Source organism: Buteo buteo, chromosome 11 (assembly GCF_964188355.1).
Source record: "Buteo buteo chromosome 11, bButBut1.hap1.1, whole genome shotgun sequence".
Classification (NCBI taxonomy): domain Eukaryota; kingdom Metazoa; phylum Chordata; class Aves; order Accipitriformes; family Accipitridae; genus Buteo; species Buteo buteo.
In genome coordinates, this window is record NC_134181.1 from 8726388 (window position 1) to 8744438 (window position 18051).

Here is an 18051-nt window from a genome sequence, read left to right on the forward strand (position 1 = left end):
AAAACTGTCACAGGCCAGCAGAGGAACAGGACTGGTAAGTCCACTGCGAAATCCATTATCCCCAAACCAGACCACTACCAGAACCTAAGTAAGCACATTTATGCATATCTGCACTACAGGACTCTTAGTGTCCCTCTCTCACTTTCAGAGACAGCAGAGTCACATTTTATCTCAGACATTTTCTTTGATGGACACTTGGGAGCATTTTGTTCTTCTTTCCCCACCCACCCTTTCCACCCATTAGGCAGCCACATCAGGTTTCATCTCAGTGTAAATATTCCTTGAAATGCACAAGCAAGTTAACATAGTAGGGCTTCCTAATGCTGCACTGATTGGCAAAACCTGAAATGCAGCCATGGATCACTTAGAAAGATAGATGGGACATGGCTAAGAGAGAAGGGCTGGATTACAACTACTCTAATAAGGTTGGAGTTATGTAAAAAGATTCCTGATATATTTTCTTTGATTAATATCCAAACAATCAATCTCATAAGAAACCACTATATACAAAATAGGTAGAAATGTCTATTCTTAAACTATGTCCTAGGCTGTTGGTTTTTTTCTCCACTTTAAAATGAGTTCTAGTGTTACACGTCTATGAAAATCTTGGGGGTTCGGGTTTGGTTTGTTTGTTTTTGGGCAGGGGGGGAGTTGTTTCTTTTTTTTTAGGTTCATACACACTCATGGAAGAGAATATCTGAAAACATGAACACCACCAGTAAAAGTTAGCTGTTATTTTAAAAGCAAACAATGTAAAAAGTAATTTTTTTTTAAACTTCAGTAATTGCCAAAGCAACTGTGAAATCTGTTGCATGAAAATTTAAAACTGTGAGCAAACTGTCTTGTTAAAAGGGAAGAAGAGCTGTTATCAAACTAAAACTCAATATCTCAAGCAGCATGGAAGAATGGTAAGCTAATAGCGCAGTGCTTTGACAATGCATCAAGAATGAAGTGAATATCCATTACAGAAGTAACTGTGGCTTACAGGCCTCATCGCTGACTGACATGGAAAGAAGTCGGAGAATACACTATGCTCTTGCAATGAAATTTTGGAAAAAACATGAGGGAAGTAAGAGAGGCCTTCAATCTCTCGTCATTCTCTCAATCCCAGAAGAGGATGAGGAGCAAACAGTCTAATTGACTAATTGACGGTCTAGGGAATTAAATGGAGGTTACTACTGCTGCTTTATGGCACATGTTAAAAAGATAGATTTCCTGGGGCATGTTTGGTGGTAGAAGGTATCAAAAGGGAGAAACAGCCAAACTTTCAATGAAAGCGGTTAAGTGTGTTTGTATGGGATCCTTGTGCATATGGACTTGTGGGTGCACATGTCTGCCAGGGGACAGATTTTTTCTGATTTCTTCATTGGAGCAAGAATTGAAACACAGGAGAAATAGAACCACTATAAAACAGAGTAATAGACATCATTTTCAAACAATATCCAGGATTAAATTCAAAACTGGGGGCATAAACTGAAAACGCAACTTGAGAGTCCTTTTCTGTAGCTGAGTTTTCAGTTTTTATATACAAAGTGATTTTTGACCCAGAAATAGATGTCCACCAGAAACAGAATAGTACATTCTTTGTCCAAGAAAGCCTTATAAAAAGAACCCAAGTGGGCCATGACTGACTTTCTTACTCTCCCAGTACAAATTAGTATAATTCTTTTTACTCACAGGACCAAATAATAATAAAGCACTTCTTTTCATAGTCAAGAAGCTTTTTGAAAACAATTCGTAATTAATCTACACAGGCTGCCTTCTAAAAGAGATGAAATAAATGAGATAAAACAATATGATGCTCACAGAAACATTTTTGTCTGAAGAAAGAACAGGATATTTGTTTTTCAGACTGCCACTCTGAATCCTTGGCAAGCATTAAGCTCATTTCAGTGCATCCCTCCTCAGTTCCTCCCCCAGACTTCCTGCCTGCTACTCTTCACTTCAATCAAATTTAGGACCTATCCACTAGCACTAATGCATAAGATTCCCTGTGGCTGGACCATCCTCACAATAGCCCCCTATTTAGCAATACCTTAAGGCAAACAAGAGTCAAAAGCACACCAAAAATATTAGTAATGCACATACCATTTCATTAAAACCAACTCAATGAAATAACCCCGTGAAAAGTAGTTACATAAGCTCAATGAACACAAAACTGTGAGATTCTTAAGTACCAACAGGAAAGTTAGGCAAGTGTTAGGCAGTGCAGGGTAAAGAAAAAAATCTGATGGGGCTTTTTCATGTATTAGTGTACTGCAGGGGAACATGATCAAGTGTGCAACAGTAGAGTTGGATAAATTTCTCTATAGTTCAACTTAGACTGGTGGAGCCTGTTGAGATTTATTTGAGAAACAGACTCTCATTTGGGATTCACTGCTCTATCAGTGAATTGTGGCATTTACTTCGTGCAATGCATGGAGATTGTACTGTCCCCAAATTTTTTTACCAAATTTGGAAATAAATTTTCTCCTCCATTACTGGGAGCAGAACACCACGTTGGTTGGGAGCTGATGGAAAGCATTACTGAATACTTGGCCCTGCAATTTTTATATAGGCTAATATGAAAATCAAGAAATGCCTGGCAGTTAAATTATAATCCTCTGTATTAGATGTGTAGGAGAAACTGATATGGCTACTGAATCAGGCTACTATAACAATATTAAAAAGCTACATGTAAAGGGAGATCTGGCAATCAGGGAAGACTAGCAGGTGAGGCACAGTAGCCTTTCCCCTTCTTATATTATGCCAGGGTCTAAAGAAGCAGTGAGTATAGAATGTCAGCAAAATTATTCCAGTGAAGCCAGAACTACCTTTTGCTAAGAAACCAAAAGAGGACAAGCACACAGCCCTTAAAGAGTGTATTTCCAGCCTCATAAAGACTTTGTTGGTGTTGATAAAAGCACAATTTTTGCTTCAAATTTGCACATATTCAAATGGCCCTGGGCTGTTATCTTTAACAAAACTTCACTGCTCTTCTAAGTGGTTTCCTTGTATAGTGTATGATATATACAACTACAGATACAACTCTAATCTAGCATAGCTGTTGACAAAACAGCTTTAGTTCTTCCTTCATCCCTGAGAGGGGAAAGTGATGTTGAAAATATAAAGAATTTCTTTAATGTAGCAAAGAGAGGAAAGAAAATGTGACACTATGTCAGGTAGCAGAGATTCAGATAACTGTCCTATGTTTCAAAAACATAAGACTGTATTCATAAATTTGGTTGTCCATGCAGAACCTATAGAGAAATACAGATAAAGCTGAGTGGTTTGTTTTCCACTTACGGTATGTGCTGATATAGTTTTAGAAAAATATTATTCTATTAACAGCAACATCCATCCTGGAGCAATACTCATACAACTCTAGGCCATAGAGCGCCTAAGTTTTATACAACACAAAAAGTAATTACAATGAAGTACAAGTTTATAACCTAACACTAGAACATAACTAGCATACCAACTTTAGAAATTAATGTAATACATACTGCAATCTCTTTTGGAACTAAAATCTATGTAAATTACTTGTATGAGTTAATTGCCTGCTTAAAGTTAGAACCAGGTATGACAGCAGATAGTTATAGTAGATGTACTAACTGATGACAGTTCTCATTTTGTATATGAGTGGTGGAAAGCTTTATGATGGCTAGTGTCTCTGATGTAACTAATTTTGCTACAGGTATTTTAGAATCATGTTGTAGCTTTAAAAGGAGAACACTGGAATGCAGTAGATTATTAATCTTTTTAACAAAAGTTAATAAAAGTAGTTTAATAGATAAACTTCTTATCGAAAAAGAAGCATGATTTACACCATGATCTTAGTTTAAAAGATTTTAGAGCCACTCTAGCGTTTCTTCACATAAGAGACACAGAGGCTTGTCTTAAGAATCGCAACAAAGTTTTTTCTTTATTTCATTTTGCATTTACCTTATCCTACATAGTGATGATATGCAACAGAAAAGCCCTTTGACTTCGCTATTTCATTAGAGTGTATTATTCAGGTAAAAAAACCCCCAAACATGAAATACTGGTTATTTAAATAAGTTACACTAGAGATGCCAGACAAAATTTGGTGATCTTTGCCTAAAGCAGTTTTTTTTGGTAGAATTTTCAGGATCTTTTTTTTGTGTACATTAAATGACCCCTTAAGTATGCATTCAGAAGACTGATATCAGACTGCCACAACATGAGGAGGTAAACAATACTTAATGGCAATGGATTTCTAGTAAAAAAGTTTTAGATAACTTCATGCATAATCTCTACCTTTAATGCTAATTCAATATAAGCAAATCCATATTACAATAGAAGCAGCCTCAAGTAATTGATGAGGGGCATTCATTTACAGTTCACCTAGAGAGTTCCAACTAGCACTGTGTGACAGCAGGCAGATAGCCTATGCATTTTGCATGCTTCCTTTGGAGCCTCGAAATTCCACCCAATCCATGTGGGCTCTCGTGTCCAGAAGAATGAATTTAATTTAATTTCAGCCAGAAATAAGGATTCTTATTCCTGCAAAATAGAGCTGTGGGTATCAGTTTTAATATAGGTTAGAAAAATAAAATAGGAAGGTTAATCAGGTGTCCTTGACAAAAATTTACATCTTGTGACTTCCTTTATCTGAAATTCATGAAGCAACAATGAGTTTCTCCTTACACTATCACAGGTTTCCCAGAGCTCATGATCAGGAATTGTGTTTCCCCTGTCAATAGGTCTGCAAAATTGGGGTCCATTTTGACAGCCTGTACACAGGTGTAGGTATTTTGTACCTTTTAGCGTTTCCTTTGTTAACATTCAAGCAAATTCCTTGTTATTGTTCAAATTACTTTTTTTTTTTTTTTACCTCTGGCCATTTCTCTCCCTCCAGTTTTTTTGTCCCCACAGTAGCTAGAGTATCTTTTGGAGTTTTTTTTGACTTCACACTGTTCTTCCTGTTCCTTAAGCTCTTTAGGTTTACTTTTACTACTGCAGGTATTGGCTATACTACCACTTATGCTTCCTAGACCCATTTCTCAAGGATTCAGACAGGGTCCTTTTCCATCAATAGCAGCAACGTGATGCAAAGCCTTCCCACCGTGAGAAGTACAATTATCTTTCCTTCATTGATCCTCTTTTGGCAGCACAATAGAGCCTTAAGTTTTCAACGGTAAAAATATAAGGCCTTAACACTCCAGTCTCACTCGTAGGAATAATTCTTACTTATAAGAGAACTATGGTAAGGATTTTAATTTGCCATTAAAGCAGAACAAACCCAAAGTCCATCAGAATAGAACTATCAAGACACCATAACCAACAAATAGCTATGTCATACTTGCCCACATAACTTTTCTACATACTCATTCTGTTTCCAGGAAATATCAGTTATATTGTACCTGAGCTGGACTTTAAATTACCTTGGATAAGGCATCACTCTCATGTTTCCACTGCAAAGGAGTGAGTATTTCTTGCCATAAATAATAACTACTATTCTTCAGCAGATTACTCATTTGTGTAAAGATTACTCACATACCCCCCAAAAATTAAAATTAAAAAGCAATTCGCCGCTTCACTGCAAGATGAGGAGGGACCGAGGCTGTAATCAGACATGCTACTATGGCAGTAGCTCATATCATCCTTGCAGTGCCCACTGCAAAGTGCCACTTGCATGCATGCCCTGGCTAGACTTTACTGCCTCTTTTATCTGCCAGCATAACTGTATACATAGTCACTCCCTAACCCAGTTCTGTCAAACTGATCTTGTTAACTTAAACGCTTTTAATAGTAAGGTGTTTTTTAAACCAAATCATTTTGACAGAGCTGGGTTAGGTCATTGCTCATGCTATTCTTCCACCAAGAGCAATTTTAATTTAAGAGGTTCTTGCCCCCACCCTGCCCCTGCAACACGCCAGCTGCATGTTTCCAATAATTCTTCTTCATCCCCATTCCTTTCTTCACTGCAGTTTACTATCCCTGCAGATGTGCTATTTGTAAGCCAGAAATGTGGGTTTAAAAAAAATTGCAACCCCCTATTTCAGGAAGTCTTTTCCTTCAAGTTTATAACCCAGATCATTGCACAGCTAAAGAGTCCATAAACTACAGGACAACAACAGAAAGTTTTGAAAACAGCTGTGCTGCCAAAGAGCGTATGAAGCTTGACTATATGCTTTAGAGAGCAGTCAGACAAATAGTTGAATCAACAGAACTGGAGGATAACTGCTGGAAAAGAAAACAAGCAATTAGGGACAATGAAACTGCTTAAATAAAACTCTGATGGACTACTGGTATGTGACTATGGCAATCTGATGTATTTCTGTTCATTGATGCTGGCAGATTTTAGGGATGGAAACATCTCCTACCATCTCAGCTGCAGCCAGGTGGCAGAGTCAGATGTGCTGTTCTGAGAACAGCCTGTCAGGAGGGGAACTCCCAGTGATCCTGACCACGAGCAGTACACACCACCACGCAGTGGAGAGGGGCTGAAAACGGCAGCGAGCCAGCAGCCAGATTCTGGGCCATGCATGTTGCAGGCATTGCCCCAAATCATAATTGTACTTTGTAGCTGCTCTAAATTTCACTGACTAACAGTGATTTTAAGGGACTGTTATGTCACCTGGAGTTAACTGTAACATAGAAAAGCATTATCCGCACATCCTTTCCTTTGGCCAAGCACCTGAAATTTCAAAGGAAGGAAAATGAGATGGGAAACGTTATGCTAACTCTGCTATAGCAGCAGGGTGACATACACTTGAAGTATACTTTGTGCTGTCAGAGATGTGCAGGAGAGGATCCTGCCAATACAAGTACAAATCAATTGTCTAGGTTTATTTTGATATATTACGTGTGGCAATTTGCTTATGGCTGCTTGGAGAATCAAAGGCAGTTATCTAAAGAATTACTTATTTCAGCAACAACAGTACCGGACACTACCTTTCCCTTTCTTTTGGTCTTAGCTGTTCTGTCCTACACAAAAACGCACAGAGTGATTCAGTGTGCAAAGATATGCCACTTGGTTTTTTAAGCTTAGTCATACATTGCTACTTTTTATAGTTAAAGACATCTGAACAGTTCTTTAAGTTATTGCATTCCTAAGCTTGAGTCAAATGCTAAGGGCACAGTTTTTTCAGTCTGCATCAGGCATATAGCTGATGGAATCCATAAACTTGCTCTGAGGAAGGAAACATAGACATGCAGAAATACACAGGCAGGTACGGAAATGCAACAGTTTCTTCAGTATTTAGACCTTCAATATTTATTGGGTGATTTATTCATCTATCTATAAGATTATTATTGGCAAAAGCTGGTTACTTCCGTTTTAGGGGTCTGTTTCAGAGGCAAAGGAAGGGTTAGAAAAGCTTTTCTAAGATAAATTCATCTTCCTTAATTTCCTTACTCTTTTAACTAGGAAACACCATGACTGGTGTTCTGAGGTAGAGATGAGGCTGCGAAAGGATATAGGTCATTACACAACTTGACTAATACTTTGGGATAAAGAGACAATGACATGTACATTACATTGAAATATAGCTACTTTAATCAAAGTAACATATTGTAGCAAATTGTCTGTTATTCTGTGATTGCTTAAACATGATACTTTATCATATCTACAAAGTCTATTTTATGTTAGTGGCTACCTAAATATTCTTTATACTTTTTTTGGCAAATATTTACTTTCAGGAAATCCTTTTAAAAGAAAAAGAAAAAAAAAAAAAAAAAAGGTATCCTGGCCCTGAGATGTCATGCTTCTTGTTTAACTTCTATCCAAATCAACAAAATTTCTTATTGGGGACATTTTTGTTACTCTTCAACAGTAAAAACAACACGGGCCAACTTTAAAGCTGCCAAGTCTCTGATGCTTTGTATATAAAGCTGTCAGTCTTTCCAGAAGTGTTCACTACTTTACAGAACCAGAATGCATTTAAAAACCCCACCAAGTGTGTTATTAGCACTTCCAACCTATTTTTTCTACTTTGGTATTACTTGCATTGTGTAGTGCTCAGGAATTCCAGTCATGAATCCAACTGTGCTACATGTTGTACAGATACAGGACAAAGAGGCAGTATGTGCTCCACAGTTTGCAATTGAAATAATATGACTTGTTTGATTGCATTTCCTCTCCAATTAAATGAGTATCTACATTTCAGGGTTGGGGTTTTTTTTGTTGTGGATTTTTTGGGTGGCTTATTTCTTTTTCATGACAGCTGATACCAAAAGAATAAGCATTAAAATGACAATATAGCTATTTTAGATCTACTGTAGAAGAAAAGAATTTGCAAGAATTTGCAAACTTCCCCTTCCACTTCTTCGACTAAGAAAAAAGATTTGTTTTCAGGTTTACGGGAGTCAGATACTCCACTGATGTGTGTCAAAGCATTACTTCACCTCACGCTGCTGTGCTGAGAAGCTCATGATGCAGGCTCAAAACAGAGAGGGAAGAAAGTAAAAATCTGTTTGAACAACCAAGGTGGTCCAGAAACTTAAACATGACAAAAATAGTTGTATCTGCATTGTTTTCATTCTATAGTAAGAGGAAGAAATGAACTGAAGTAATTTTTATTCTCTACAGTCCACTGATTAAAGTGATTTTCCTTTGACTAAAATAGAACTGCATTACATATAGATTTAATAGCTTCAGCTCATGCCAGCCTCATCTCTCAAACTGATGCTCATTTTTATGAGGGTGTATTACATAATCTGAAGACCTGTATCACTTTGGGGGGGGGGGGGGGAGGCAAGTTGTGCACAACATGAAGAAAGCTCATAAAAAGGCAAACAGATTGGCCTGAGACTGAGAATTGGGTGTTAACCATGCTCTGCCTAGGGCATCGTTTATCATGAGAGTTTCAGCAGCTGGGATGTGCTTATCCTGTACTTGCTAAAAAATGTTTAAATATTAATGGAGAACATAAATATCTTGCTTTATGGGCTTCTTTTTCAGTCGTTTTTGAATATACAACAGAGCTTTCATTTTCATTGGTTTTCTTTAAAGAATATTAGGTATTCTCTACATAATTAAACAAAACAGTAATTAAGGAAAAACTCACAAGTTTTCCTGGCATATATTCTGACTAAACTAAGAATATAAAATTATGACTGGTCATGATGATTTAGTGAAAGCTATATAAATTATCCAGCCATATGCATAAATGGGTGTTTACATAAAAAAAAAAAATCTTGAAAAAGGAAAAATGTGAACATAACTGGACTTTTCTAACTACATACAGTACTGTTCCAGTAAACCTACTCAAATCTTTCTTTCTGAACCATATAAAATTAGAAGTGAAGGTCTTTAATTTTGCCTCATTGAATCTGATGCAGTTTTACTGTCAACTTAAATGAGTTGTTTAGAAAGAATTAAGGTCCTCCAACATGAACTTACTACTTTTGTAGTTGCCAAGTTGAGGTTTTTATTTTGGTGGTAGGTTTTTGGGTTTTTTTTATTTATTTGTTTGTTTGTTTTAATCTAACTTTTGGAAATGCACAAAAAATAAAGCCCACAGACTAGAATACAGAACTCAATCTAAACTTCTGCAACATTAAGAATTAAGTACTGATGATCTGTTACTTAAAAGGCAATCATAGCTGTTACATTTAATCTATGAGAGGTTCACATCTAAAGTGTTGCTCAGTTGCAGAACTCAACTAATGAAGTGCACTACCTCTGAATACAGTCCATTTGCAACAGTATTTAGGGGCTTTGATATAATGATTTATATATAGATAGATATTAAAACCCCATAAAAATATAAAATATATACATATATATGATTATGATAATCAGTGACTGCAAAGGAAATGGATTTAAATAGTTACTCAAGATCCTCAAATTAGGCTGAGCATTGCTTCCCAGGAGTAAGCTACTTCAACCAAATGTACACCAAATTAGAGAGTTGAAACTGTGAGCTAATGACTGCCAAGACTGACTGCTTTCATGATGCATTGAACTCCCACATCCACTTGCAAAGACCTAAGGAAGACACACTGAGAAACACCTTTCTGAGCTTGTCTATGACATAGGCACGGTACAGTAGACACTTACTCATGGAAGGTTTCACTTACTCAGATCTAGGACTGGTTGACATTACTCATTTCAAATCCAAGCCAAGATGCTGATCATTCTCAATTACAATAATTTTTCACAAGACACATCATGCTCAACACCTTAGAAAACCAATTCTATGAGCATTATCATTGCAATTCATAGATAAAGACTACTCTCATGACTAAGGCAGCCAGAAATCAGTCTCTTGCCTGGAGTCAGATGCTTTAAACTCTATCTGTTGGTAACTGAACTGGTTCAGAAATCATCTTTCCTTTTCAGCTTCCACCCAGCACTTCAGATACCATCAGTACCCAATGTTTTGGGGGAACAAAATTTTATTAATATAGTTGAAATACCACTGCATTGATGTTATTTACTTGGTTGACAAAATGAGAAACATGCTGAACAGATTCCAGAACAAAGGGCTCTATCTGGGCGAGCGGGGGGAATATATCTATATACACATACACACACATACACATTTGAAATCTCAAATTGGACTGTTGGACTTTATTTTGTTCTATGTCTATCTACTGCTCAAATAGTTATGTTCAGAAAGCTATGAAGTGAGCCACCTTTTCTATGGCAACAACACTAAGAAAAATGTTGAGTTTCCATCACCTAATTTAATTCTATTGATGCGATCTTATGGTAGCAATGATGCTTAAAATGTTCCAAGCTCAAAATGCCTTCGCATTTCCCTCCCACTGAAATAATTTAGTTTGTATTATTTTAAACTCATAGTTGAAAGACTCTTATGATACAACTATAGTGTATACTGTAAGCATACAATTGTCAATGTTAATGGCATATGCAAAAGGTCAAGCTTTATCAATATCAAAATGGAAAACGGAACAGAAAAGGAATGCTGCTAAAATATACAGTATGTTATGGTATTAGATATGCTATAAAAATACCTGTTTATACTATGTAGCATAAGCTACAGCAGTTGCTTTCTGTTACAGAGTATGCATAATCATCACTTAGAGGGATGCAGCAGCAAGAGCTTAAAGTACACGTTCACATTTCTTTCTTGTTCATAAACTTAGGAGGTCAGTATTTTTTCCCCTTTAAAGCCTCTGAAGCTTTGAAAATTAAATTATCTGTATGTATCAAAGGTCAGGTGGGTGGGTTCCAGGCTCCTAATTTGGCTGAAAAAGTGCCAGCTAAAGTCTGTAGGGCTCTTAGGTCTTCTGAAATGAAGACTTTTAAAAGATGAAATCTGCAACTGTGCAAGAAGAAATAGAAATAAAATTCAGGAAGCACTTCAAGGGGTAATAGACCTAAATCTATATCCGTTGCTGATTACATGTTCTTACTTGTAAAGCTCTGTATCCTGAAGAAGGGAGTACAAGTATATTTTTTGTAGAGAAGATGATGCAGCATATGTTAATAGTGATACAAATAAGGTGTCCAGGGATCAATTACTTTATTTGGTAAAGGTGCAGTATTATTGGAAAAATTCTGAAGATTACAAATGACAAAGAAAGTAAATTTAAATCTGATTGGGGGACTACTTCCCCCTTTACAACTCTGTTTTGGACTTCAGTAGCAGGAGCTGACAGGAATGACTAAAGTATACTGAAAAAGCACTGAGCGACTTTGTCTAAAGAGGATTCTACCTCATCTCACAGAAATGAAAACTTTTTTTTTTTTAATTTAAATGAATGGTGTAAAATGAGTAGATGTCCTATATAGGGATACTTATTAAAACCAGTTGCATTTGTTAAGCAGGCACACGTACTTCTTATCAATTTTTTTTAATATTGAAGAAAATGTCCAAAGTTAGTTTCTTGGCTAGCAGCCTGCTCAGTTAACAAATTGCTCACCTGTATAACTCAAGAACCAACTTTCATGAACTACTTCAATCTCTGAGGACACTGAAGACCCTCAGCTTACAACTGGGCATGGAAATCAAAGTTCTTTATAGTCAGGATGCAAGTTTTTAAAAAAGGAGGGAGAGTTAATAAATAGCAAGCCTAGGAGGAAGCTATTAGAAAGCTGTGCTCATTCTGTATGCAGCAAGGTAGAACAATAAGGCTAAATAAATGAAAACCTTAGACCAGAATACCACATAATAATCACTTCCCTTCTTAGGGTTTTTCTGTCACAAACATTCATACAATTAAGCTAGGAGGTGACATTCCAGAGACCTTTTGGGTTTTGATGTTACCACATTTTATGGGTGTGGAATCTGATAATTTCACAGGTATGCAAAATACTAACTTCTTCTAGCTGCTTTATTATTTTATTCAGAATGGAGAAAACATACACTAGGGTAATTTTTCAGTCTTCTGAATGTATTTATTATTTACTTATTTTTACTGAGAAGCCTATTATGAAGTCTCTTCTTGTTCCTAACAATCTGGTATTGAACATAGAGAAGTAATATCATTCATACAAAAGTACTGCATATTTCTCTTTATCCTTAAAGCAGAGAAACTCTTGAAGAATTTCCACAAGAGGATGAGTGACGTTAAGAGGATTCTTTATCTATAGCTTTGGTAGTTATCAGCTCTATTCTTTAATTGAAACTGAAGTGAGCAGCTGTTGGCTTCCCTTCTATTAAGCACTAACATGGTAGATTTGAAACAATAAACAGTTAATGTTATTTGATTTCTTACAATCAGCACCGCCCAAAAAACATCTGGCTGTGATACCCAGAGACACAAATGGTGAGCCATTTATACGATCAAGTTGGCTGTTTAGAAGTGTCAGCCTTTATAAAAGTTGTACAAGTATTTATTCCTACCTTCAGAAGACAGACAGACTCGTTTGCATGAAACAGAGTATGTGTGTTTCTGCCTGTTTAAAAGAGAGGAAGAGGGAGGGGGAAGTGAGGGTATAGAGTTTGATACCTGTTGGCAACACGAGCAGGTTTGTGTAATGCCGTTATGTGCCAGGTTGGATTGATTCCACTCTATTTAGTCTGGTGTTAAATGCAAACTGTTTGAATTGAGACAGATTCAAGACATGACTGAACAGCAATGAACCACAAAGGAATTCTTGCCTATGTTAAGTGGTGTCACCTTCATGGCGGTAGGCAGTGTCTAAATAAGGATTTGAATTAATCTCTTCTATAATAACCACATAGAAACTGCCATAGGCTTTCTGTGCTGAAGCTTTGCAGTGCCTCTCAGGCTCCCCAGCCAAGCACCGTATACAGGTCTGATACTGTCTAGCAGGGATGCTGTCTGACAGCTTGGGGCTCCCAATTGGGATGCTGCTACCCAGCAGATATTATAGCCAAGCTGAATGTAAGGATGTGTTACTCCTCTGCCTTCCTCAAAGAGAAGATGAAGCGTTTAGTGAAACAGCCAGCTTCAGGGGTCGACAGACTCCTGCATTTCTTCTCTGGGAGCCTTAGCAGTGATGCAACTAATGAGTGACTGGAGCTAAGGGGCTTTCTCCCTGTCTGAAGTTTCAGCTGGGTGCATTATCTGTTTAGTCAACCAAAGAAAGGGAAGGAAAACAACTTGTGGGACAGGGATGACTCCTGGCTAGTTATAGCTAAAGATTCATTCCTATCTCAGCTTTTAAGAGGAAGAGCAGTATTTCTGGGATGCTTTCCTCTCTAAAAGTAGGAAAGGAAGCTATCATACCATTCCTATTTATTTACCTAGGGGGTACAAAGCTTTGGGGGGAGGGAGGGATGCTGATAAATCAGGGGGATTTCCACCCCCCCCCCCGGTTCTTCCAGCCACCTCCTCCCTCATTTACATATCTGGCTGGTGGGTGATTTTTATTCTCAGCACGAAAACTGCAATCTATTTCAATGCATGAATGCAGCCCTGCATCTACTCAACACAGTGAAACAGCCCAGAGATTTATTGTACTAAATAAGAAAACAAGGAGAAGAAATGGGTTCTCCAGCCTTAGAAGCAACCCTCTGTGATCCAAAGACCTCCTGATCCTTTAAAACGGGGGGGTGGGGGGGGGGAGAAGGGAAGGAAAAAAACCCAATCCTCCCCAAAAAACAAAACAGGAGGAGAAATAGCTACACCAGCACCGCTCCTCCTCCCAAGGGAATAAAAAAAAAACAAAATAAAAATCCTAACTATAATCCCATGACATTTTCATTATCAGGAATTTCAAAACATTGGACTTAACGAGCCACTACAGTTCAGCCTAATACCGTACCTATTAACGAGGAAGGCACTCGCACAGTGCACCTTGCAAGAACACAGACACTAAGTCAAAAAGAAATCTACAGAGAGACAGCCCTCTGCCAGTGAGACATAAATAATATTAATAAAATGAATACTCACTCTTTCAAGGACCAAGGAAACCGCTTGCTGACAGCCACTTCACGCATGGATTGAAAGGGTGAGGTAAAAAACATTAGCCAGTCCCTGTGAACAGGCAGGGTTCTCCAGATTTTCTTTTCATGCTTTTTGAGGCTGCTGATGCTGGAGGAGATGCCGGTTACTTAGCTTCTCGGGTTTCTGTGCCTGCATGCTAAAGTGCAGTTATTAATTTCTCCCTTCGCACAAGCCAGCGGCAGCAGCACGTCTCCAGGAAAGCAGGGATATTCCAAATAAATCCACTAATTCCGGGTCTGAGCGCTCCAACGTGCCTGCCTGCCAAATGTAACTGTGAAGTGATGTGGAAAAGTGAGCTGGGAGCCTCCCCTGACAGCTCTTATTGGGCTGATCTCGGAGGCAGGTCTAGCGCTTGGAAATTCATGTAAGCAGTTTTGGGTGGTGGTTTTTCCCCCCCTCCCTCTCCTTCGCACCCCCCCTACCCCGCCTTTAACCCGGTAAGCACACAACTTTTCCACAAACCGTGGAGCCACTCGTTCCCCGGAGCCGCCCGCACCGCCAACTCCGAGCCGGGGCATTTCCCTCAGGCCGGGCGGGAAGGGCGCGGGGGCGGGCGCCGAGGCGGCACCCGCCGAGCGGGGCGGGAGGGGGGGAGGCCGGGCTCTGAGGCGCGGGGGCCACCGGGGAGGCGCCCGCCGGGGCCCGGGCGGCGGAGCGACACGGCAGGGCCGGGACGTGCCCGGAGCGCCGGCAGACGGGCAGCGGGAGGGAGGAAGAGCGGCGGCGAAGCGCCGCGGGGGCAGAGGCGGCGGGAGGCGGCGGGCGAGAAGGGTGTCCGTGTCGTTCCCCGTCCCCCCCCCCGTCCTCTGAGGCGATTCCCGCCACCCAGGGGAGGCCGGGGCCGCCGGGAGACGGGCAGAGGACACGGCGGGTCGGGATCGGGGGATTGCGGCGCGGGGAGGGCGGCAGGAGCCCGGAGAGGGCTGCGGAGGGGTGAGAGGGGCGGGCGGCGGTTGTTCGTCTCCGTGACAGACGCCGCGGGAGAGCGAGCCGGACGCTCCGGGGACGGGGAGGGCAGCCTCTAAAAAACCCTTTTCCAAACAAACCCTAAAGAACTGCAGGCATTTAAATTCTCTCCCGTACTGTTTTAAAGCCAAGGGTGGCAGTCAAATTATAAGCAGGCGCCTGAAGCAGCCCAAACGCAGGAGAGAGCCAAGACCTCCACAGAGCAAGAGATGGCTGAAGGGCAACCACGGTACAGTAAGTTGTTGACCATCCTCTTTGTGAGTGACAGCGCTGGTACGCTGCACAGCCCCGGCTTGCGAAGTGCTGGAAAGAGGCTGAGGGACCCTCAGCATTGAGGATCCTCAACTGCCTTTGACTTTAAAGAGCTGAAGGTTGCTCATCCCTTCTGAGGGCTCAGCACGGGTCCCGGCAGGGCTGACAGCAAAGCATCCCTGCGGAGGGCTGAGGAACGCCAGCGCCCTGCCAGAGGTCAAAGCGACCCCTTTGCCCACCTTCTTTATCAATCGAGTTTACGAGTTGTCTTCTTTTTTATGCTGCATGTATTACCTGTTAGCAGATTAAATGTATTGTATTTAATAGTTACATGCATCATAGCTCTAAATGTTACCGCCACCTTTATATTTTTTCCCCAAGTTTAAAGTTTACCAATAGAGAAGGGGTCAGTATTGCACTAGGAGCACAAGGTATAGACATGGTCAGGTACAGACAACGACTTAAAATGGAGGACTGATTCAACACTTAACTAGTACTGTTGTAGAAGCTTATGTGCACTCAGTTCCATCCTTGTTTTCCAACTTTCCTTGGCCTGTTTTACGTTGTGTTTCAGATCAGCATTCAGTGTGGTTCTGTATTATTAAAGCTGCTTCATTGCTCAACTTTATTTTTAAATGGCTGGTCATCTTGAACTCATTCATATAATCTGAAAACCTTTTAACCTTAAGCAAAAAAATGACTACATTGCCAAAGATCTCTCTAGGATTACAGAAAGTGAACCCTAATATTCCTTATTATAGTAAGAATACCATATAATTTAGTTTCATGATTGTTAATCTTATTTTTCATGCTGCTACTGTGTATGCATGCACACATATAAGACAGTGAATGAGACACCTGCATTTGGAGCTCCTATGTGCTTCACTTTAACTAAATGCAAGTTATTTCAGATAACAGGTGCATTTCTTTGTGCACAAATACTCATTCTGAAAAGTCTCAAACTTAGAATGTAACAAAACGTACATAAAATTTGACACTTTTCAAGGGCAATGAAGAAACATCTAACTATTTCTTTGCTTCCCTCAGCCCAAACATTTACTTTCCAAGCTGTGAGCCTGGGATGATTCCTTGGAGAAGGATGGATATAAAATACACAATACCTACTTGAAGCAGGCAGAGCGCCTTGAGGGAAATACAAAACACTTTACAGTGCAATAGAGAACATCAGAAATGTGGCTTCTCTTTACCTGGGGTTCCACTGTTCCAAAGGGTATTTTTCTCCCCCATCCTTCCACCAACTGAACAACACAGTGAGAATATAGATGCTGTCACAAGGAAACATGAAGGCATGTAGCCTGTCTTCCTGGTAATTAATGACTGTTTTCAAACTGTTTCAGTAAAAGTAGTTGCACACCTTATTTTAATTTCTATTAAAAATACCTGACGGAAGCAACCTGGAATAAAAATTCTGACTAATAGGAATGGGTTCGATCCCTTGTGTCTGTGCTTTAAAGAGGCACTACAGTTGTATGTGGGAAGAAAGCTAATGGTAGAGGTTTTACCTCCAAGTACAGCTTAAAAGTTTAGGGTTTGTTTTGATTTCAACCTTTGACTTTTGCCATTTGTTCTATGTGACCTTTCTTGCAGTTGGAAATTACTGGGGCAAATGCTATGCTCTTTCATCCTCAAGTTGTTGTAGGAGAGGGTGGTAAGTGTCTTGTTAAAATGGATTATGTCACCCATGGATTCCCCTGCTGGAAAGCCTTTCAGATGATGGAGTAAGTCTTGACAGGAAGAAGTGTATGGATTAATATTTAATTCAAAAATAATCTTGGAATAGCAAAGGAACATTTACAACTTCCTGCATCCTATCCAAATGAAATGATTTACTGATATTTGTCATAGTGATATACACACACACACACACACACGCAATATCACAGGCATGGCTGAGTATGCTGGCTAAAAATTGTTTCCTCTTAAATCTTAAATATGTATTTATGAGGAAGATACTTCCTCTATCTCTTAAATGGTCATTTCATTGCTGCAAAAAGCAGCTCTGACTCCAATTGAAATAGGATCAAGATTTTCAGTTTAATAACTATAGTGAAGAAAAAAAAATCATCTGCAAAATGTATGTGACTGAATGCATCCTGGATCATCCTGGAATTCGATTTTTAATATTAAATCTTTGTACCAGAAGCTTCACAAAATGCATTGGTTTGTGGTGTGGGGTTGTTTTGGGGGGGGTTTTGGGGGCCTTTTTTTGGTGTGTCTTTGTTGTGGGGTTTTTTTGGTTTCTGGGTTTTTTTTGTTTGTTTGTTTGGATTTTTTTGTTTTGGTTTGGGATTTTTTTTTTGACTGTTTGTGACTGATCGGGGGGGAAAATTAACCTCTGCTTGGAAGAGAACCTGGAGATTTTCTTCCATATTACTTTGCGTTTGAGTAAGAAGGATTAAAACCCCAATGTGACTTCTCATTCACATACAGACAGGAAATATCTGTCAATCATCTAAAAATATGTTGCATAATGAAATT

The 18051-nt window shown here is 39.4% G+C and overlaps 1 protein-coding gene across 1 annotated transcript in view; it reads right to left on the minus strand.

Moving 5' to 3' along the window:
• Positions 1–14311, minus strand: part of CDH8 (cadherin 8) — a 151559-nt gene extending 137248 nt beyond the window's left edge. Inside the window, exon 1 of the mRNA XM_075039990.1 lies at positions 14281–14311. The gene's annotated coding sequence lies outside the window, so the exon portion shown is untranslated. The remainder of the gene's footprint in view (positions 1–14280) is intronic.
• Positions 14312–18051: the final 3740 nt, after the last annotated feature.